The following is a 24,985-nucleotide window of genomic DNA, read 5'->3' on the forward strand; positions in this document are numbered from 1 at the left end:
CTCTAGTATCTTAATACGACACCCGAGGCTGTTTGTAGCAGTGATACCGATGCGACGCGACTCCCGACACAGATGGCGTGTTATTCAGCGTCTTGAGAGAACTCTGGCCTTGCTTCCTCGCGCAGCGTTCTTATATATAAAGCCGCGGTGCGGACGGCTAAGGGAACGCCTGATCAAATCGGCTCTCCCGACTAGCCGCTGGGCTAGTAACGCACCACTTCAAGTTACATAATAAATTATAGCTTCTTTTGCTGATGGCCGATGAAGCTCTTAATTTAAATGTGCATTCAGCACGCAGGTAAGTATTTATAATAAATTTTTGACGTGGCTAAGTTAAATATTTTGGGTGAGAGAATTAATTAAATTACACTGCATGCTGTAGATGAGCTCTGAACTGGCCCTTTTGAGATCCGCTATCGCTATAATTTTATAGGTATTCAAAAGAAACTTTTCACATCTTCATAGTCATAGCGGACCTCCAATCTATTTAAATCTAAACATCCTAGCCTTATTTATTAGCCTACTTAATCTATCTTGCTTCCTTCAGTTTTGAGACGAAAACCAGAAAATCATGAATTTCCACTAATATCTTAATTTGTGAAATCCAAAGTACTGTTTTTATTAAATCATTATGAAAGATGAATCTAAATATAAATTTTTATGTCTCTAGCTCTTTTCTGTTGCGCCAATGATTTTTTCAGAAAAATGTCCAAATTTCGAAAATGGCCGAAGTTATCGAACTGATATTTAACACACATTAATTTAGTATTATTCCTGACATGCTAGAAAAGTTTTAGGTCATTTGCTTGATTTTTAAGGTACTGCGCAACATTTATGACGTCAGAGCTAGTTACAGCAGACTGGCTGGCACACAATGGAAACTGATGTGAATTTACTACAGCGTGAGTAGGCTGCTTCCCTACAAAGGGATCACCAATTTACTATTGGAGGGCAGCGTGGAGGGTAAAAATCGTTGAGGGAGACCAAGAGAGGAATACACCAAGCAGATTCAGAAGTATGTAGGCTGCAGTAGGTACTGGGAGATGAAGTTTGCTCAGGATAGAGTAGCATGGAGAGCTGCGTCAAACCAGTCTCAGGACTGAAGACCACAACAACAACAACATGATGATTTGATGAAATGGCCTGTTCGTAACAGTGCTGGTGGTGGTGATGATGATCAGTGCAACCATTTTTAATGTGTTTTGATTAGAGTTACAGTACTATTAAATAGTATAAATAAAAAACGAAACAACTTAATGCACTACTAAAAATGTAGCTTGAGGATGTGTATGAATTACATCCTCAAGAAAGACTTTTTTTTAAAAGAGGCTGCAAAACTTAGCAAGTGCAATAGTGGTAAAATATGCATTTCATTCTGTTCTGTAAACACTGGAAACCAATCCTGTTTCATTCCATATACTCAACCACAGAATGTCATCCTGAAAACATAAGATTTTGGAGTAAGGTACTTTCGAAAATGATTATATCGAAAATGATAACTAGTACTATAGGTTACAGAACGCATGTGACTCATTTAACAGTCATGAGACTGCCTTATACGAATAAATTCTAGTACAATGTGTGGGAACAGAATTAGCAAAAATACACTAATGAGCCAAAACATTTGACCACCTGCTTAATAGCTTGCTTTTCCGTCTTTGGAATGAAATACATCACTAATTCTGCATATCAGGGATTCGACCGTTTCTTGTTATATTTGTAGGTGTGTGCCATTAGATGTGTACGCACAGGTCGAGTAATTCGCGTAGGGAACCGGCAGCTGATTTGCGAACGCGGTGATAGCGTCCGATAGCAGTGAAGTGATAAATGACCCTAGCTGCAAACATGCGTTGATGTACTTCATTGCGGACATGTTGAAAATGTGTGCCCCGACCGGGACTCGAACCCGGGATATCCTGCTTACATGGCAGACGCTCTATCCATCTGAGCCACCGCGGGCACAGAGGATAGTGCGTTTGCAGGGACTTATCCCTTGCACGCTCCCCGTGAGACCCACATTCCCGACATGTCCACACCACTACATTCGTAGTGCGCCTAATAGATGTTTGCCCATCATACTCATTACTCGTGGCAGATTAATCTACCAAGTCCCGTACGAGTTCGGGCATAGTGTGTGCGTTCGCACAAGAAGGTCAATGGCCGGGAAGTACAGCAACGCCTGTTTGCAGCTAGGGTGTCCATTTAATTATCATTTCATTTCTAGCAAAGCTGCATGGTCATCCACGGCAACTGTTCTTTCGGGAACAGATACTACCGTCATATATAGTTAAAATATGGCTTCCCGGCCATTGACCTTACTGTGCGAACGCACACGCTATGTCCGAACTCGTACGGGATTTGGTAGATTAATCTGCCACGAGTAATGAGTATGATGGGCAAACATCTATTAGGCGCACTACGAATGTAGTGGTGTGGATATGTTGGGAATGTGGATCTCACTGGGAGCGTGGAAGGGATAAGTCCCTAGAGACGCACTTTTTCTCTGTGCTCCCGGTGGCTCAGATGGATAGAGCGTCTGCCATGTAAGCAGGAGATCCCAGATTCGAGTCCCGGTCGGAGCACACATTTTCAACATGTCCCCAATGAAGTACATCAACGCCTGTTTGCAGCTAGGGTGTCCATTTAATTATCATTTCATTTCTAGCAAAGCTGCATGGTCATCCACGGTAACTGTTCTTTCGGGAACAGATACTACCGTCATATATAGCGTCCGATAGCGACCCAGATAGGTTCCATATTATTTACATCAGCCGAATTTGGTCGTCAAGACATCACCGTGGGTTCCATTATAATGCTCCTCAAACCACTGTAAAACTCTTCTGGCTACTAGACACGCACAATTATACTGCTGAAAGATGAAATCGGCGTCGCGGAAGACATCAAGCATGAAGGGATGCAGATGGTTCTCAGCTGTTAGCACGTCTTCGATTACTACCATACGTCCGATGCAAGCGCAGGAAAATGTCGCCCGTAACACAAGACCGTTCTCACCATCATTCGCCCCTGGTGTGCTGCACGTCTCAAGCCGCCGTTCACCCAGATGACGGCTTTTGTGCAGACGACCATCGACCTGGTGTAGCAAAAATGTGACTCACCCGAAGAGCCGACACGTTTCCATCGATCGACCGTTTAATCTCGCTGGTCCCGTGCCCACTGCAGTCGTAGTGGTGGTCTGCTGCGGAGCTCCATGTTCAACAATGTACGATGAACGGTGTGCTCCGAAACACTTCTGCGTGCACCAGCATATTTCTCTTTCGGCAGAGATCCCACTATCCTGTTTTACAGAGTAGACGAACCTACGAACCCCACGTTCTGCGAAGAGTCGTCGACGTTCAATCATTAAGCTCCTAGTGGTAGTTTAACTTTCTTACCTCTTTCCGTAGATGCTTACGACAGTAGCACCTGAACATTTGGATTACTCGTTCACAGACTCTTCGTAACAATAATCATCTGCCCTTAGACAAAGTCGCTTATCTGAGTGGATTTCCCCATTTAGAGCCCATGTCTTGGCTAGGGTGATCCCCATCCGTCTCTGTTGCGCTTATATACTTTTCATAGCACGTCACGTGCCTGCAACGCCAGCAGGTGACATCCTTCGCCGGCCAGAATGGCCGAGCGGTTCTAGGCGCTACAGTCTGGAACCGCGTGACCGCTACGGTCGCAGTTTCGAATCCTGCCTCGGACATGGATGTGTGTGGTGTCCTTAGGTTAGTTGGGTTTAAGTGGTTCTAAGTTCTAGGGGACTGATGACTCAGAAGTCCCATAGTGCTAAGAGCCATTCGAACCATTTTTGACATCCATCCTCGCTTTGGGCAATGGTCTTAATGTTTTGGCTGAACGGTGTATATCACATAGTTGCAATCTTTCATCAAAAGCCTACATATATTCTTCTGTAAACCTGTATATGTTCAACCACGACATCGCAAGTTTCAATTAAACCTTTACGTCCGCACGTCTCGTACACATTTATTCGCTTGGCGCCGGCAGCGCTAGGTCGTATTACTTGGCTTGTCGCCGGTCGCTTGTCATCTTCCCGTTGATGACAAGCTTCAAACACATTGACTTTTTCGCGCTTTAATTTTCCGGAAATCCTCAATTTTGCCGTATCGTTCCACAAACTCGAATTTTCTTTTCAAGTAACTTCTTTGCAAGTTCTACACTGTTATAATAATTATCCATGCAGAGGTGATGCCACTTTCCATCAGAAGGTGTCAATAGTTCCGTCACTGTTTTTGCTAAAGGCTGTCGAGCGCCGGAATATATCTTGAATGAGGAAATGTATCCCGTACTCGAATGACACAGCATCCGAAAGAGTATGCCGTATTTCGCAATTTTCGATGGATTGTGAACTTTAAAATTTAACCGTCAACGCCACGGTATCATTCCTTCATCATCTGAGATGTTTTGACTTAGATTAAACGTTTCTTTAAACTTTTTGGAAAAATAATCAATTCCGAACTGCACTTTGACAAGCCAGTCGGCACTATCCAGTTTATTGTTGCTCTCGGGAAAATGTAAAAATTATAATATTTGTCTGAATCGGTTGCGGGATATCGTTTTGCGAAATATCGCTGTGTCTATCAACGGATTCGTTGACCAATAATTATTGATCCTTGCTTTTCTTACAATTCCCATAAGGATAGCAAGCCCAAACCATTTTCTAAGTTCGAGTCCCGTAACGTCGACAAATTTGGCATTTTTTAAATCCAGTTTCCTTCTATTGCAATTTTGACTGTAGTACTTTTTGGTTTCGTTGCTAATATATTCAAATACATCGTTCCCAATATGTAATTGTACGGTGTCCTCGACGCTCTGTGTATCTTTCGGAAATAGGTTTGGACCCGGGGATCGTTCAAATTTATTACTGATCCTCGGTAAATCAAAGTCTGACCACTGTGCACTGTCTCCGTCTGATTCAGCCGAACCAGTTGGCAACCGTAGCGTTTGCCGAATTCTTCTTGGATGTATTTCACTATCTTCTTCTGCTTCACTTTCATTTTTTTTATATCCAATGTCTTCTTCCCAACCAGCCAAGTCGTTCGGAACGTCAGACAAGACGTCCGCGCATTCATCGTAAATAATCCTTTTGTCTCTTTCGCCCTCCATGATGAAAGGGCACAAGTACTTATAACAACAAAACACTTGTTGACGTGTGTAGTTTATTGTTACATAAACAAAACGCCAACAGAAAGTAAAAGATACTAACATGCTGTCGGCTGTCGCCAGCCACTCAGCGATACTATGCAGACGACACCACTGTGGTGTCGCCGGCCGTTGATCGTTACTTCGCGTACGACACCACTGTGGTGTCGCCGTACGGCATAGTGTTAAGTACGCACTGTGCCTCCTACGGGTAGAACGCGTTGTTGCTGCACCTCGTTCTGGTTTTAACCATCTGAGCACCATGATGATGAAGTCGTGCTTCTAAACTTCCATTAATGAAATAACAACACTATCGAAAACACAGATCACTTTGTTACTGAGTTTCTTCACAGGTAAATGATTCACATTTTTACTTATGTTGTTTCAGCTCATAACCGTCCGATATGAAGTGATTGGAATGAAACAACCAACATTAAAGGGGAGAAAAATCGTGGGGTCCAGGGAGATGTGTGTTTAACGTAGCTGGACGTCAGTGTTTGGCGAGGCAGAAAACGAGCTCTGGCACTTGGGCATCAGCAAGAAAGTAACCTGTGGCTTCATTCTCGTAACGACTTCGGCACTGAGCGGAACGTCAGAAACCGTATTATGACGGCCAGAGCGAGAATCGTTTCGTATGCGAACCAGACACTTACCACTGCAGTTAACGTTACTGCGCATGTCCTGTGTTAGTCTCCACAGAAAAGAACTGGATACCTACTCGCAGTTGAATTATTTTCACGGTCGAATAACAATAATTGGTTTCTATCTTTCACCCGCAAGCCGATTTCGTTAAGCCACAACCATGATTCTCGACACTGCAATTTGTAGTAATTATTCAAATTTCCTGCGCCAGCAAGCATGATTCTCGACAAAGCCGTATGCAACAAATTCCCCGCGCATAGTTACAGCTAGAGTTGGGCAACACGATCATTTTTCCCGATTCGATTCCTACGATTCAATCTCACATTGCGAATCGATTCCTACGATTCGTTGACGATTCTTTCACGATTCATGGCGATGGCACGATTCTTACGGAATGCAAAAAGTTCTACATCTTACTCACAGATGGCAGGACATGTCTGAAATTGTCAATGGGGTTAGAATCGAACTGTGTCACAAGATATGACAGAAATAGTTTATTTATGAGTAAACATGCATATGACGTTACAAGTGTGATTCTCGATTTATGCGTGTAATGCCTTAATTGATGAAAGGTCACGTTTGATTTGATTGCATCTCTTGTTTTATTTCAGTATGCCAAGAAAGAGGAGTCGATTTGTGCGGAAGGTGGTGCAAAATTACGTGGTATGCCAGTTTGGTTGTGTGGCTTGAACGTATCTAACTACAGACGTCTGTTTTACAGTAACAAAATCTAGCAGTGAGGCAGACGTGGTTTGGCTCATATCATCCTATGTTTTTCTGTGCTAAGATGTCTTTTCAAGTCCACATCACCCTTGTAATTCATAATGCAGCTGAGAGCCCTCCCACACAGCAAATTCAGCTTAACTTTCATTTCTTCTAAATACAAAGCATAGGTACTTTGCTTTTAATTTGTCTGAAAACTTGCCGCTATCACTACTATTTACGTGAGAAGACGACATACTTCTAAATAGTAGGATTCAATCGTACACAGCGACATTACTTAACTAAAATTTAATATGAATCTGGTTGATGGTAGCGACAGTAAATGGGAAATGCCTTTACGCTCGTTCCCGTCAGCCACCGCCAAGTGTCAGCTTGGTTTTCACGAGTAATATTACGGCCCACGAACTTCGCTTGTTCGTTCCGAGCTTCCTTTGTTCACGCGCATCGTCCACTTGACTGCCATCTGGCGGTCGTAATCATTCGGCATGATTCGGAAGGTGCCTTCGAAGCATGGCGTACTAAGAATCAACGAATCGTTGGAACTTGGAATCGTCACGACTCGGAAACACGCAATCGTTCTTACGATTTTTTTGAACGACGATTCGTCCATATCACGATTCGATTCTTACGATTCTTTATTTAGAGTCGTTCAAATGAACGACTCATTCACGAATCGCCACAACTCTAGTTACAGCCCGATATCATTGCGCTATTGCACAAGCCCGCCGCGCCCACCCTCGCAACTCCATATGCAAGAGACACTCAAATTCGCCGCAACTAGCCACAGCCTGAAATTATTACACTATTGGTGGCGCCCCCCCCCCCCCCCCATAAGAAGTCCGCCAACACTGGAGCAACTTCTCCATGCCACGACTCCACAACTCTCGTGGTTTTCAGGTGAAAAATCCGTCGAGCCATGTTCGGAGCGCATTTTCATACGGAAAGGAAGTTCCTTGAAGATTATTCGATAGAGAGCTGAAAATGAGAAAATCTGAGGGTGCAAGATCATGTAAGTTGGGTGCGGGATGACTTCCCAACCAGGTCCTGCATAGCCTAGCGCTTTTTGTCCGTTTAGTAGAACACGGGAGGGCCTTATTGTGAAGTAGCAATACTTCACGCGGTCTTCTTGCCCGTTGTTCTTGAGTGCGTCCGCAAGACGTCTCAGTTGTTGACAATAAATGTCGGCAGTGATGAATAAACATCGGGGAAGTAATTTGTAGTACACCACACCGTCGCTGTTCCACAAGGCGCATAACATTGTCTTTCGTGTATTCGCGCTGGTCTTTATACGGATGCTGCTGCTTTGTTTACGCTCGACCATTCCTTCCTTTCCAAATGTTAGAATAAAGACACCTTTTCTCGTCACCGTTAACGATTTAGGTTAGGAATGATCGGTGTTGTTCACGGGCCAATTGATGAAGAGCGGGCAAAGATACACGTACGGCCACCAGCTGATGTTTGTGATTTTGGATTACAGCACGCGATACCCATACACCCGATGCTTGAACCTTCCACACTGCATGCAAACGTCACACGATGGTGGAATGATCACAGTTCATATTTGCCAGTTCTCGAACACAATGACGTGGATCATTGTGGATTAATGCGTTTAAATGATTTTCGTCAAACCCCGCATGTCTCCCTGAACGTGGAGAGACACTAGTGTCAAAACTATCCTCCTCAAGACGAGAAAACGACAATCAATAAATAAACCCATAGCAACCGGAATTTCAACATATAAACAAAAACGCCACGAACTTGTACACCAACCTAATAATATGCTCTTACAGATCACCGTATGTTGGGATTTTGTCAAGAGCCAACCCATGTGTTGCTGCCTACGGACAGCAACTGAAGATTTGCATATAGACCACAGAGTAGGCTGCAGACAGAAAATAAAGCATACGGCGGCTCCTTTGATTTTTACTACCTCAAGCGTTGAGCTCGACACTATATTGTAGGCGATTAAACGCGAAGCGACAGCTGCTTACTACTTCGGTTCGAAATAGACATTTTTACGAAACAGAGCTAATATATTCAACTACATGAAAACAGTTACTAAAGGAAACTCTAGTGAAACGTAAAATTTGACCAAGACGAGCTAATATAATCTATTACCCCCTCAGATCAGTGCGGAAGCTTAGCCTACTCACTAAAAATAGCCCGAACGACATAAATTTATTTCTTACCACTGGGAACGGAAGACATCCAAACTTTTACGAAAGGGCACAGCTTTCCGTTCTGTCCCCCACAATTTTACTCCTCCCCCCCCCCCCCCCCCCCCGTTCTTGCACCTAATTTTAATCCAATTGTTTAAAACAATAACGAAGGAAAACTATGCAATTAACTAACGACCGTTCTGTCTGCTTCTATAAAAACAGCAAATATCCCATATTCTAAGTGTGCCCCACATATTATATAGTTCTTATTTATGTATCTTGCACCTTTCTTCAGTAAATCTGCGCACCTAGAGTACACAATCCATTCTCTTGCACTAGAAATAAATACTGATTTAAAACATATGCTACAGTTAGAGCAGCGTTTAATCTCTCTTCATTTCCTAACATTCACCTCGTTAAACAACAAAAGCTCATCAGACATCGTAATTGGTATATTCTCTCTCCTTACCTAGAATTACTAGGCAGAGATGAATAATATTTAGTACATTCTAAGAAAATAACTGCTTAAAATTCTGTTGGGGAAGTCAAAGAGTAAATGAAACCAAAAGTTGAAAAGACACTTTAACTTCAGACGTATGAAGCATAGAGGCAGTTAAACAATCATCCTTCCTGTGCTCGTCCGCCGTTCGTGGTCTAGTGGCTGGCGTCGCTGCCTCTGGATCACGGGGTCCAGGTTCGATACCTGGCCGGATTGGGGATTTTCTCTGCCTATGGGCTGGGTGTTTGAGTTGTCCTCATCATTTCATCATCATCATTCGCGTCACGGGGTGGCAACTGGAAGGGCATCCGGCTACCCCTTAAATTAACCGTACCAGATATTTGGGTTGGGTTGGGGTTTTGGGTTGTTGTGGGGGAGGAGACCAGACAGCGAGGTCATCGGTGCCATCGGATTAGGGAAGGACGGGGAAGGAAGTCGGCCGTGCCCTTTAAAAGTAACCATCCCGGCATTGGCCTGGAGCGATTTAGGGAAATCACGGAAAACCCAAATCAGGATGGCCGGACGCGGGATTGAACCGTCGTCCTCCCCAGTGCGAGTCCAGTGTGCTAACCACTGTGCTACATCGCTCGGTGGTACCAGATTTGTCCATAACCAAGACGACACTGCAAGAATGTTGGACAAAGGCACAAGAACAAGAAGATCACTTCACAGTGGTCTACACAGTATGGACACAGAATACGAGGTGCATTCAAGTTCTAAGGCCTCCGATTTTTTTTTCTAATTAACTACTCACCCGAAATCGATGAAACTGGCGTTACTTCTTGACGTAATCACCCTGCAGACGTACACATTTTTCACAACGCTGACGCCATGATTCCATGGCAGCGGCGAAGGCTTCTTTAGGAGTCTGTTTTGATCACTGGAAAATCGCTGAGGCAATAGCAGCACGGCTGGTGAATGTGCGGCCACGGAGAGTGTCTTTCATTGTTGGAAAAAGCCAAAAGTCACTAGGAGCCAGGTCAGGTGAGTAGGGAGTATGAGGAATCACTTCAAAGTTGTTATCACGAAGAAACTATTGCGTAACGTTAGCTCGATGTGCGGGTGCGTTGTCTTGGTGAAACAGCACACGCGCAGTCCTTCCCGGACGTTTTTGTTGCAGTGCAGGAAGGAATTTGTTCTTCAAAACATTTTCGTAGGATGCACCTGTTACCGTAGTGCCCTTTGGAACGCAATGGGTAAGGATTGCGCCCTCGATGTCCCAGAACATGGACACCATCATTTTTTCAGCACTGGCAGTTTCCCGAAATTTTTTTGGTGGCGGTGAATCTGTGTGCTTCCATTGAGCTGACTGGCGCTTTGTTTCTGGATTGAAAAATGGCATCCACGTCTCATCCATTGTCACAACCGACGAAAAGAAAGTCCCATTCATGCTGTCGTTGCACGTCAACATTGCTTGGCAACATGCCACACGGGCAGCCATGTGGTCGTCCGTCAGCATTCGTGGCACCCACCTGGGTGACACTTTTCGCATTTTCTGGTCGTCATGCAGGATTGTGTGCACAGAACCCACAGAAATGCCAACTCTGGAAGCGATCTGTTCAACAGTCATTTGGCGATCCCCCAAAACAATTCTCTCCACTTTCTCGATCATGTCGTCAGACCGAGTTGTGCGAGCCCGAGGTTGTTTCGGTTTGTTGTCACACGATGTTGTGCCTTCATTAAACTGTCGCACCCACGAGCGCACTTTCACACATCCATAACTCCATCACCACATGTCTCCTTCAACTGTCGATGAATTGCAATTGGTTTCACACCACGCAAATTCAGAAAACGAATGATTGCACGCTGTTCAAGTAAGGAAAACGTCGTCATTTTAAGTATTTAAAACAGTTCTCATTCTCGCCGCTGGCGGTAAAATTCCATCTGCCGTACGGTGCCGCAATCTCTGGGACGTATTGACAATGAATGCGGCCTCATTTTAAAACAATGCGCATGTTTCTATCTTTTTCCAGTCTGGAGAAAAAAAATCGGAGGCCTTAGAACTTGATTGCACCTCGTACTTTTGCTCACGTCACGAGCATTTCTGCGTTTTTTTCCTATCGAAGTTTGGCTGACTGTAATTATTAAGGCCAAATTGCTCTGACTCCGACTTGGCCGTCTTTTCTCTTACTATAGCTCATTACAATGACGGTAAAGCCTACAGTATTAACACATATTTCTATATTTTACAGTATCCATTCGCCTTTGGCTTCAAAAACAACTGTTTAATCAGATCGAATATGGCAGACTTGGCGAACGTGCACTAAATTTTGGCGTATTGATTGAAACAGATTTTCCTTTCTGTATTCGGTACTCGTTCTTGTTTCCTATACTCTGCAAACCAATGTGAAATGTGTAGCAGAGGACACGTCCCGGTGGACGACTTAGGACTTTTTCCCTTTCCATTCACGTATAGAGTGCGAGAAGAATTAATTATTGCTTAGACGCCTCTGTGCGAGTGGTAATTAATCTTTTCTTCGAGATCCCTATGGGAGCGCTACGTAGGGATATTCCTAGTTTCATCAATTAAAGCTGATGCTAGAAACTTTCTAAGCAGGCATCGACAGGATAGTTTGCGTCTATCGTCAAGCGTCTACCATTTCTGTTCTTTCAGCATCTTCACACTCTCCCTTGTCTTAGACAAAACTGTGACCATTCGTGGTGCTTTTTTTTCTACATCCATTCAACATCGCCTATTAGTCCTGTTTGGTACGGATCCCACACATATGAGTAATATTCTAGGAGGTCTAGCATGGTATTTTGTATGCAGTCTCGTTTGTAGATTGACTGCATTACCCTGGTATTCCACCAATCAACCGAAGTCTACCATTTGCTTGACCTACGACTGAGACTGTACAATCGTACCATTTCATATCACTAAAAATTGTCAACCCAGGAAGTTGTAAGAGTTCATCGACTCCAACTGTGACTCATTGATATTGTAGTCATGAGATACTACGTCTTTCTGTTTGGTAAAGTGCACAATTTTACATTTCTGAACATTTAAAGTGAGCTGTCCAACTCTGCACAACTTTGGAATCTATTAACTCCTGAATGACAGTTTTGCTGCTTTTTTCAGACGGTACTTCGTAATAGATAATAGCATAATCTGCGAAAACTCTGAAGTTACTATTAATATTGCCTACAACTTCATTAATACACAACATGAACATGAAACCGTCTCAGCACACTTTCCTGGGGCTCACCTGAAGTTACTTCTACATCTGTCGATGTCTCTCAATAAAAATAACGTATTGTTTATTCCCCATCAAGAAATCTTCAGTCACAAATCTCCCTTGGGCACTCATTTTGCCGTATTTTCGATTGTAAGTGTATGTGTGGTACTAAGTCAAATGCCTTTCGGAAGTCAAGAAACACTGCTTGTGGCTGACTGCATTCATCCAAGGCTTTCAGACTGTCATGGGAGAAAAGCACCAGTTGGATTTCAGATGATGGATGGTTTCGTAATGTACGCTGGTTGGATGGAGGAGACCGCAGTGTTCGAAGTATCTCATTACATTTTAGTTCAGAATATGTTCAAAGATTCGACAAAAAACTGGTGTCAACGACACTGGGCTGTAGTTGTGTCGATCGCTTCAGCTACGTACTTGTAAGCGGGTGTGACCTATGTTTTCATATTAACCACTGGGCACAGATTGTTGTTCTTGTGATCTTCGGTTTATCATGCTATTTAAGCTTCAAATTCGGCATAGAATCTGCTAGGGATTCCAACAAGTCCTGGAGCTTTGGTCAGCTCTAACGATTCCAGCTGTTTCTCAACGCGATTGAAACTAATATCTGTTTCACTCTTTTTTGCAATGGTACGAGAACCAAATTCTAGTAGTATTCCTGGGCTTTTCTTTGTAAAGGAACATCTGAAAAAGGAATTACGGATTTCTGCTTTTGTTTTTTACCCTCTCTCGTTCGTATCTGGACGTTAACTTTGGTGCCACCAACAGTAGTCATTGAAGGCTCCACACTCTGCCCTTGTTTTACACCTATCATGCTGTAGTCACTGCTTATTTAGAAGTTTGTAGTGACTGTATGTCACGGACAGTCCCATCATGAACTGTTCTACTAGGTACATATCTATTCACTGCATGCTCAACTAACTTAAGTCCTAGCCCCTCTACATACATCTGTCCTGGACTAAAAGCTTCGAGTTCCAGTTGCTGTTTCTTTATCCAGTTTACTGAATACATAGACGTTTATGCTTGTTTTACTTGTCCTTTGTACTTTGGTAATCATTGTTGTTACAACTGCTTCACGGTAACTGACACCAGTTTGTGTGGACATCCTCAAAGAGAATTGGTTGCGATTAGACTCAATATATTTTCATCATGAATGGCCTTGTAAACTATCTCTTCAAGGTAATTTTCAGAGAAGGCGTTTAGTAATGTTCTGCAGAAAGTCTTCTTACGCCCACCACTACAAAACTGTAATTTTCCCAGTTGATTGTTGGGCGCCTAGAGCCTACTCCAGTCGTGACAGTATGATTGGGGAACTTACGTACTAATGAACATTGATTTTCACTGAAGTTTTCGGTTGCAACTGGAGGTGAGTCTGGTGGTTGATGGATTCTATTGCAATTTTTAAGAGTCTTACCTTAATACTCTCGCATGCAGTTTCGGTGCCTGCTTTCCCTACATGAAGCAATCACCATACCTTCTCAACACCTTAAGACGACCAAAGCTCTGTCCTCATGTGATACTACTCCACTAACTGGTTACGAGAAAATACGCTGATAATGCGAGTCTTACAGAAAAAGGTGGCTCGGTTAAGGCGAAAGCCGGGGTGGATCTTATGCCAAGATCACCTCTGATTTCACTCATCAATTTCCTTGTCGTGGATCAGTCGTTAAGTCCTAAATTTCCTTCTTTTCCTTTTTATAATTCGGTATCAGTAGACATACCCCTCCGGAGGACATCGAAATATGTGGCAAAAAACGGCACCGCTTGTCACTAACATTGCAGTACCATGAACGTAAAATCGGAGTGAAGTATACTACGTACACGCTTATGCATACAAATGGTTAACATTTCAGGGTAACTTACGGTGGTACGAAAGAAGAAAATGGTGGGAGTGGGGGGAGAGGGGGGGGGGGGGGGGGAAATTGGAGTGTCGAGAAAATTGCTTTGGATGTAAATGAGTGTTTTCTTATGGATTTCTCGCAAGCAGGTTGTTAACTGAGCTGAGTATTGAATATGACGATTATAGACTGTTTCTAAATCAATACTCATTCCCCACATTAATTCTTCCTGCGCTTACCCTCCATCGTGCTACCATGAATGGTATGTAACTGTCCCCAACCATGATAGAAAAGCTGGGCATGCGAAGAGCGTAATGGTATTCTTTCACTTCAAGGTAGAACACATAAGTGCTGTTACAGTTCACTAAACTGATACCTCGTATAGATGTGTTTGTTCCAGTGCAGATGAAGAGCTCAGAGAGAGAGAGAGAGAGAGAGAGAGAGAGAGAGAGAGAGAAAGAGAGTAAAATAACTAACGAGGTGGCTAAGGCACTCGATACTACTCAATGATCTGATACGTTCCAAATCAAGAATTCCAATAGCTTTTCTCTTTTATTTACGACAGACGTAACAGATACTGTTATAAAATGCTAACAAAACGTTTTTCACATGTTTCTCCGTTAATTTTAGACTGTCAGAATAGGATTACATTACGTCTTGTAGAAAATATGTTCACGAATCTATATACACTGTTAACCTGCTCTTCTCTGCTTTACACGCAGAATACAATATTATGCGGTGCTCATCCGAGCTCTTAATTGTGCGGCCAATAACGCGAATCGTACCGTTGTTCCTCCCTCGCTCCAGACTGACCAGTCAGAATCACTTCGCTTCATAGCGCACTTTTGGCAGGAGCTCAAGGTGCTCGGAGAACTTCATGAAAATATTGTTATTCCAATGCTAACGAAAATTGTTATAGAACTGAGATCTGAAATAAGTGGATTAAAGTTTGCTATTCAGAACGGCATGACAGACAATCAAATCTGAATCAAACTTTATCAGATATTGATAAACGAATGTAACAATCTTGGCGCTCTGGCTCCTATGTCGGCAGCCAATCAGATTACCGTCCTACTGAACTGGCGCAATTTCTCATGCAATTGGTATTCATTGCATTGTATCATGTGTTATCTTCACCTCACACAATCTCTTACGTCATCAGCAGATGCTTTGAAATCTCAACCAAACTATGAAGTGAATCTCTGGAAGGAATCCTACGGCTCCAAAGTCAGAAATATCACGAACTACACAATTTGGGTAGGAGCAACGCCATCCAGATTCCGAATATAACGAAATACTAAACAGCAGGGTTCACATTTGACTGGTTGTGAAAATATCACGTTATTCCTCATCTAAGAAGGAGAAATATCTGCCAGCACATGTCGGATCTCGGCTACGCAGAGCTGTGGACTGTCGAGATTGGTTTATCGTCCCACCATACGAGCATTACCGCTCGCGTAGGTCGGCATCCCAGGACTGTCAAGCAAAAATGGAATGGGTGGCTTCTGGAAGACCACACTGAGTGCATACAGGATCTCAACAGCTTCACGTGACTAGAGCCCGAGAGATTAGGCATATTGTTTGCTCAGCCATGCAGGGTTGTACAGGCACATCACGCACCTTGAATCAGGAACGTAGCTTGCAGAGTGTCTATGCAGATGTGGATGCAGATCGCCTTGTCTCAGGAATATGGGTTGCGGAGTATGGATGTAGATGTAGATGGCCTTGACTCAGGGATGTGGCTTTTGGAGTGACTTTGTAGATGTAGATGGCCTTGATTCAGGAAAGTGGCTTGCAGAGTATCTGTGTAGCTGTAGATGTAGATGGCCTTGACTCAGGAATGTGGCTTCTGGAGTGTCTATGTAGATGTAGATGGCCTTGACTCAGGAACGTGGCTTGCAGAGTATCTATGTAGCTGTAAATGCAGATGTCCTTGACTCAAGAACGTAGGTTGCGGAGTATCTATGTAGGTGTAGATGGCCATGACTCAGGAATGTAGCTTGCAGAGTATGTATGTAGATGTAGATGGCCTTGTTTGTAGCAATATCAGTATCAACACGGAAGCAGACTGTCAGCACGGCGACCGTTATGCAGTTTTCCTAGTCGCAGCAGCAGACAAAGACACACCGACCAAAGTGTTCCTAGTGATAACAGTAGAAACGTTAGTGGCCCGGCGTAGCCTGCCCAGATGAGGCCCGGTATCGTATATCGTATCAAGATGGGCATATCTGTCTGTGGAGGTTCCGAAAATAACGAGTGAGGCCAGACTGCTTTCGTCACAATAAACGGGACGAGTCCCTGGTGTGACGGCATGGGGTGCCATTCGGGAAATAAAACTATCACTTCTGTTTTGCGTAAGTGATGCAGTGCTACATATCTAACTTGTTGTGGCCACTGGCTGTGTCTGTCTTCGCCGGCCGGAGTGGCCGAGCGGTTCTAGGCGCTACAGTCTGGAACCGCGTGACCGCTACGGTCGCAGGTTCGAATCCTGCCTCGGGCATGGATGTGTGTGATGTCCTTACGTTAGTTATGTTTAAGTAATTCTAAGTTCTAGGGGACGTATGACCTCAGCAGTTTAGTCCCATAGTGCTCAGAGCCATTTGAACCATTTTGTGCCTGTCTTCGAGGTACGTGGCGCTATCTGTTAATATGATCATAGGTTGCCGACAGACTAACATGTCACCACTCGCCACCCATTACGAGTAACGATCTCTGGCAGAGCGAAAGTAGCATGGTATGAGGTACCCATATCTATCACCCAAGCTCACAAGCGGACTGTGGCTACTCATCATCACCGATTTTGTCCAGACTTAGTATATCTAGGTTTTGGTCAGAAATGGAAGTCTCGGACGTCGGATCTCCAATGGCCAAGCGTTTAGGAAAAATAGCATTTTTGGAGCGGGTCGGACGTGGTATAAACCATTTATGTTAGCATAGTGTTCAGGCAATGGTTGGCACAGTCGAAGGAATGCAGAATGGCAATTTAATGGTTTTGGGACCAAGTCCCCATGCAGAATATATTTTTTTCAATTTTTACCTAACTTACGAAGCAAAAAATTTAAATTATGCTCATTATATTAATATTATTAATTTTTCAATAAAAGACATGAAAAGGAAAGGGTAAGAAAAATTAGGGATTGCAAATAAATTTCTAGGAAAGGATTGTAAGATGTACACAAGTACATTTTGTACGCTGTCGGGAAAAGATTAGTACATCTGGAAAGACGAGGTCGATTTTAATCCGAAGACGGTATATACTACCTGGGGGATAGTACGTGTACTGATAATGATTTCAACGTCGTCTGCCAACGGATAATGTAATGGCCTAGCTACCAGAGTACCGCCTGTGTCTACTCTTTAATATGGAATGCTCACAGCCAGGAAGTTCAGTGTGGTGCAAACGTGTGAAGCAAGCAGGCAACCATGCCATCATGGAGATGCACTCGTTCTTCCTACAGCCAACTGAGCGAATTTAAAATGGGTCAGATTGTGGCCTTCTGATTGGCGGAGTGGTCATTTCGGAGAATTGCCATACAGATTGGACGTGCCGCATCAGCTGTGCAATGATGTTGGTATCGGCGAACACATGAACATTCTCACATCTGTGGACGTCCACGCAGTACAGACACCCGCCAGGATCGTCGCATTGTAAGGGAGCAGTGGCAGGTCATACATACAAGGTGTACCATAAGTAATGGCGTAAACGCATACAGTTGGAAGTACACGATACTAGATGCAAAAAAATCTCTATAAACATAGGGTCGAAATGCATTCCTTAAGAGCTACGAACAAATTTTCGTCTTCGATACTGTGAAGCAAATCTCTTCTACTGGAAGTTCTTCGCTTTCCACTTGGGAAGTGGTAGTGTGGACCAAAACAAGAAAAAAATGTCCAGTAAACATGTGCTCTAAAATGCATAGCTATGAACACGTGCTCATCTTCGCTACTTGGAAACACTACACGGCTGGTCCCGGCGGAGGTTCGAGTCCTCGCTCGGGCATGGGTGTGTGTGTTGGTCCTTAGGGTAATTTAGGTTAAGTAGTGTGTAAGCTTAGAGACTGATGACCTTAGCAGTTATGTCCCATAAGATTTCATACACATTTGAACATTTTTTTGAAACTCAACTCTTCTAATGAACAGATTGCTCGTAACTTTTAAGGTATGCACTTTAGAGCAAATGTTTACTGGTCATTTTTTCTTGTTTTGGTCCATACTACTACTTCCCAAAATGTGGAAAGCAAAGAGCTTGCAGTAGAAGAGCTTTGCTTCACAGTATCGAAGATGAAAAATTGCTCTTAGCTCTTAAGGCATGCATTTCGACCCTATGTTTGCTGAGACTTTTTTGCTTCTGGTATCGTGTACTTTCAACTGTATGCCTTTACGCCATTAATTATGATACACTCTGTATATCACAGCGCAAGTTAGAGGTCCTGTGAGCTAAGGCATGTCACACGAACTGTTGCGTACCGATTATTAGCAGTGCGACTACGGGCACACTCACCTCTAGCCCGTCTTTCACTGACACCACATTGTCCATGTGCACGGCTCGACAGGTGCTGTCAGAGGGTGATGTGGAAGATAGAATGGCGCGCCATGATCTTCAGCGATGTAAGTACACACATGCTCATAGATTAAGGATAATGCTGATACATGGTGGACGGTTTGCGGGTTTAAATCACCTCGGAGTATGACAATGCGGTGCATTTGACCTGTTGTCGTCGAACGGTGGCGCTGGCAGCTGTCCACATACGCAGAGGTGTGTTGGTGCATGTGAAAGTAAGGTGCAGCGAGTAAGTGTGAAGACGTTTTCAGACGTGCTAGTTGTGACTGTGTGTTGAAAATGGCTCAAAGAACACATAATGATGACGTTATGAGGGGTAGAATACTATGGCGACTGGAGGCTGGTCAAACACAGCAGGTCGTAGCACGGGCCCTCCGTGAGCCACCAAGTGTGATCTCACTATTATGGCAACGGTTCCAGCAGGCAGAAAACGTGTCCAGGCGCTACAGTACGGGACCTCCACAGTGTACAACACCACAAGAAGACAGATATCTCACCATCAGTGCACGCAGACGGCCACAGGGTACTGCAGGTAGCCTTGCTCGGGACCTTACTGCAGACACTGGAACAGTTGTCTCCAGACACACGGTCTACAGACGACTGAACAGACATGGTTTATTCACCCAGAGACTTTCAAGGTGCATTCTACTGAACCTGGTCACAGGAGAGCCCATAAAGCCTGGTGTCAAGAGCACAGTACATGGTCATTGGAACAGTGGTCCCAGGTTATGTTCACGGACGAGTCCAGGTGTATTCTGAACAGTGATTCTCGCCGGGTTTTGATTTGGCGTGAACGAGGAGCCAAATACCAACCCCTTAATGTGGTTGAAAGGGACCTGTATGGAGGTCGTGGTTTGATGGTGTAGGGTGGGATTATGATTGGTGCACGTACACCCCCGCATCTCTTTGACGGAGAAACTGTAACAGGTCAGGTGTATCTGGACGTCATTTTGCACCAGTATGTCCGCCTTTTCAGGGGTGCAGTGGGTCCCACCTTCCTTCTGATGGATGATAACGCACGGCACCATCAGCTGCCATCGTGGAGGAGTACCTTAAAACAGAAGATATCAGGCGAATGGAGTGGTCTGCCTGTTCTCCAGACCTAAACCCCATCGAGCACTTCTGGGATGCTCTCGGTCGACGTATCGCTGCACGCCTTCAAATCCTTAGGACACTTCAGGAGCTCCGACAGGCACTGGTGCAAGAATGGGAGGCTATACCCCAGCAGCTGCTCGACCACCTGATCCAGAGTATGCCAACCAGTTGTGCGGCCCTTGCACGTGTACATGGTGATCATATTCTATATTGATGTCGGGGTACATGCGCAGGAAACAGTGGTGTTTTGTAGCACATGTGTTTCTGGACGATTTTCTCAACTTATCGCCAATACCGTGGGCTTACAGATCTATGTCGTTTGTGTTCTCCATGTGCCTATGCTATTAGCGCCAGTTTTGTGTAGTGCCACGATGTGTGGCACCACATTCTGCAATTATTCTCAATTTATGAGCATGAGTGTAGATTCTGCCCGCACGCATGTAATGGTCGTTCGCGCGTACGATGTAGACCTGGTGAGTGCTGTCTCGTAGAGTGTATTCGACCAAGACATACTGGCCTCACCACAGGTCCTGTGTTCTGGGGTGCGAAAACCTGCTAACCTGCTACTCTCTTTGACCTTTTGTGTTTCGGGAGGGGACGCTAACGAGCGATGTGTACGATCAGTTTTGCTACGCGAAGGTGAGGTTTTGTTCCAACAGGATTCTGCTCGCCCATACAGTGCCCGTGAAACTCAGCATGCTCTGCAATACGTGCAATAACTTCCCTGACCAGAACGATACCCGAACTTATCTCCAATTGAGTATGTGTGAGATATCACAGGACTCCTCCTACTCGTCAACCAGCAACACTTACAGAACTACGAACAAGTCTAGCAGGCGTAGCATAACGCATCGCAGGACACTGTTCACCATCTGTATGATCCGCTGGATGCCTACATTGGCTCCCTGGAGGTGTTTCAGCATAGGTCGATACCTGGTGGCTCAAAACCATTTGTGCAAGTGATATGTAAATGGAATCATTTCATGTACATCATATGCACTGTTGCAACAATAAATTTTGAAAGAACTCTTGATGATTTACATGAGCTTTGGTAATATTCATCGTAAAAACAGGAGGAACAGTAATTTTCTCGACATTTTGCACGCGTTGTAGACGCCGCATTTTCACAATTACATAGTTGTTTCAAAGTTTATAATCAAAAACAAACTTCGTCTACACTCAGAAAAGATTCTCTTTCGTAGCCCAGTTTAGTAATTAACTACTCCTAACACTTCGCTCCAGCAAATATTGATCAGTATAGCTTGTGATGTGCGGTATGATGTATTTTCAAGCAGTCTACTGTGGATGTAATTTCTTTTTCTCTCTCGATTGGATAAAGCTTTGTAATCATCTTTAGCTGATGATGAAAACAGATATACGGGGTTCCACTAGTAGCAGTCTGCGCTTTAATACTGCACGACGGCAATCTTTCTTCATCTTGATAAATCTCGTCATATAATTATGGATTTGTTTGTGCCTCCTACGAGTCAATTAACAGAATAAATTTGTTCTCCTGCACACAGGGCTTACTTACATCAAATACAACGTATTGAGCATTATTTCCGTTTATTTGCTGTGAGTGGGCAACGCAAAAATAAAAAACTTTCCATACAGGGACTCGATTGCCTTTCTGTACTCTCTCCGTTGGGTCAAACGCTGCCTCGAAAGCACATTAATACAGGAAACTCATGCTTCGCCCGATCCGCATAAAAAATGCATTTTTATACACGCGTTACCGTCTGGAACTCTCAGTTCTGTGACTTTCAGTTCTGGTCAAGACCTAGATATACCATAAATTTAGACTAAATCGGTGATAACGAATAGGCGCAGACCCTTGTCAACTCGACTAGTTACCCAGAGATAATGCACCCAGTGCGATGCTGAAACAGCTGCCATAATTACAGACCTCACACCAGTCTCTTTTCACATACCTCCCACAGGATCACATTCGCTAATCCAGGTAAAATGTATGGCAAGCTTAGAAAAAACTCGAATGTCGTGACCCAGAATACTTTTCAGTGTGTGGGACCCATACTAAGTTGAACTAAAAGTAGATAGGAAAGCTATTCAAAGAAGGGCAGCATACATTTTCACATGGCTCTTTGACTCACTGGAGATCATTAGGCCTTGTAACACTTATATTAGCACAGTTTGCCGTTTGTTTTGTCAATAATTTTATAATAGTAATTCAAAGTAATTGTGATTTGTGTCTCAACTAGTAGTCTCAAGTTCCTCTAGTCATTTTTTGGAAGGGCACCCTAATATTATTTGCTACACCTGCTAGGCTTACCCTGCAGTTTTAAAAGCAGGCTGCCTTCCGAGATGCTTCTTCAAATCACGTCTGACGAACGATGGACGTCCTGGATGAGTTTTGTCATGGACGTTTTCTCGTCCTTTTTGAAAATCTCGCATCAGTATCTCAAATTGTTTTTGATAATTGCTGTACGAAGGATGGTCATAAAGTTTTAATTGTAACCCCAAAAGAATCAAGCAGTGGCAATGAAACATGTATGATGGCATTAGTCCTGCTCTACAAACTCACCGTCAGTCGACACATATAGCACAACGATGGATGATTTGGCGTAGGCCTTGGCTGCAGAAGCCCTAATTTTGCATCTTTGGGAGAGTGGTTCCTAATCTGGGGATAGTTCCCCCATGAGGGGTAAAATGAAATTTTCTGTGGCGTAAAAACAAAAGGGGTTCCATTATATTTCGATCAGGCTAAATTATTTTTAAAAGGTTATGGATATTATCGCTATTTCGTAGGATTGTGATATTAATGACATGGACTGCCAATAATTGCATTTTTAAATACCAGCATTAACACATGCGCAATGTGGTGGGGGTTACAGCTTGTGAAACGGCTGTAAGAACAACATCTTTCTCAAATAATCCACCGACTACGCACACACTTTTTACTTTGTGCCATGCATGAATGACAGTAAAATTGAGTCATATGCATCACATAGACTTAAATATAAAAATGCTTTATCCCGCAGTGGACCAGAAATTCCTTCATTATTCACTTCGCTGTGAATAAATAAACTGACTGAGAGTACTACACAACAATATCTAAGTGATGGTTACTACACTACTGTAGTGCCAACACAGTAGAGCCATGACATTCAACTGTTGCGTTTGGAATGGATTTTGATTTTCAACAAGTAGTTGTGCATCCTCTCGTTGCGTATTTCCATTTTCTGCTTTGTCCGTATGATATATTACCTTTCTTGGTGATCTGTTCTGGAACCTCACTTGCTCAACCGTTCTCCTAAGAGATATCTGATCTCTTAATTACCTCCCAGTTCCTGCATATTCCTATCAGTTCTATCAATTATGGATTCTTGCTCTCCCTCTTTTTCCAATATGCGAGAAATTCACTTGTGAATCTGTTGAGATGCATTCTTTTGAAATGTTCATTTATTATTGTTGTTACTGTTATTACCATTGTTACGCTCACTAGCCTTTCACTAAGCTTTGACAGCCTGAAGTGTTACAATTTTTATCAGTTCAAAAGTGAGAGGTCTATCAATCAAGTGATTTACAAACTAAGCGTAGCGCAATTTAGCGACGTTCTTTCTGCGAGGCACCATTAAGGAAATTTAGCGAACCGGCATTTGAGGCCGACTGCAGAACGAGTCTATCTCCGCTAGTGTACATTTCACGTAAGGGTTGCGAAGAGAAGAGAAATTAGGGAGCGTACGGATGCATATAGCTCGTGGTCGTGCGGTAGCGTTCTCGCTTCCCGGCGGGGTTAGGGATTTTCTCTGCCTCGTGATGACTGGGTGTTGTGTGATGTCCTTAGGTTAGTTAGGTTTAAGTAGTTCTAAGTTCTAGGGGACTGATGACTACAGCTGTTAGGTCCCATAGTGCTCAGAGCCATTTGAACCATTTTTTCTATGCTTATAGATAGTCAGTTATCGTCGCTCTATTTGCTAGTGGGACGAGACAGGAAATGACTGGTAGTGGTACGGCGTATCTTTCGCCAAGCACCGTACGATGCATGCCAGAGCATGTATGTAGATGTCGATGATTGATTGTAAATATGAATGCAGGGTGCTGGTGACGCAAGTGTTGCTAGTGAGAGGAGAGGTGTAGAGGAAACATGTTTTGTACCAAGTGTTTATGCTCAGCGCGGATGGTTCGCTTTCTTTATTGAGAAAAAGTTGCACGCAACGCTCTTGATGCACTGAGAATGACGCATGGAGTTCAGTGTATACCAGGACTGTAAATACGTGCCTGCAAACAATGAAAAAGTCAATCACGTAATTTCATTTTTCCAGGTAATATTTAAAACCAGAATGAAATTTTCACTCTGGAGCGGAGTGTGCACTGATATGAAACTTCCTGGCAGATTAAAACAGTGTGCCGGACCGTGACTCGAACTCTGGACCTTTGCCTTTTGGGGGCAAGTTATCTACCATCTGAGCTGCCCAAGCACGACTCACGACCCTTCCCCACAGCTCCAGTTCCGCCAGTACCTCGTCTCCTACCTTCCGAACTTAATATTTAAAACTTGATGACTATCTCTACTATTAATATAAACTTCCTTCAATTATCAGTAAATCTGTTCATGTTTCAACTTCCGAGCATTCCATGCCTCTGACCTCACAACTGGTGGGAATTTGTATCAGATAGTTCATTTAAACATTCACAGAATTCTGCATCGAAACGTGGATAGTTACCTGGTACCAGTTTACTCGCAGCGGGCCCCTAGATCGTGTATTACCGCCGTAAAAAAGATTTTTTATGTCTGTGAAAAAATATAATTCACAACATTTATTTCAGACTTATAATCGATACTCATGTATAGAGAAGAAGAGACTGATACAGTCTAATAACAGATTTCTAGGGTCAAACTACGCAATAGACTTTTGTCTGAAGCAAATACTGACATCGTACAACTGGAATCGCGCCCCCTTGTATTACTCGTATGCATTGTGATGGGTGTCCATAATGTATATCGACCCGTGACACCGCAAAGAGTATCAGGGAGGCATGTGATCGGCATAAGGAAGCAATCAGGAGAAGTGTTTCTGATGATTTGTTCATTCGAACTGTGCTACATTCGTGTACGACATCAGTACGTTTCACATTCACATTGCTTTCCCGGT

The 24,985-nt window shown here is 43.6% G+C and overlaps 1 protein-coding gene and 1 non-coding gene across 2 annotated transcripts in view; one reads left to right on the forward strand and one right to left on the reverse strand.

Annotated features, from left to right (window-relative positions):
- The window catches only part of LOC124596651, a 299,480-nt gene that overhangs the window by 200,340 nt on the left and 74,155 nt on the right, over positions 1 to 24,985 (forward strand). The window lies entirely within an intron of this gene.
- Positions 1,886 to 1,960, reverse strand: Trnat-ugu. Its single transcript has one exon. It is a non-coding gene; the product is annotated as a tRNA-Thr (tRNA).

Source organism: Schistocerca americana, chromosome 2, assembly GCF_021461395.2.
Source record: "Schistocerca americana isolate TAMUIC-IGC-003095 chromosome 2, iqSchAmer2.1, whole genome shotgun sequence".
Lineage (NCBI taxonomy): Eukaryota > Metazoa > Arthropoda > Insecta > Orthoptera > Acrididae > Schistocerca > Schistocerca americana.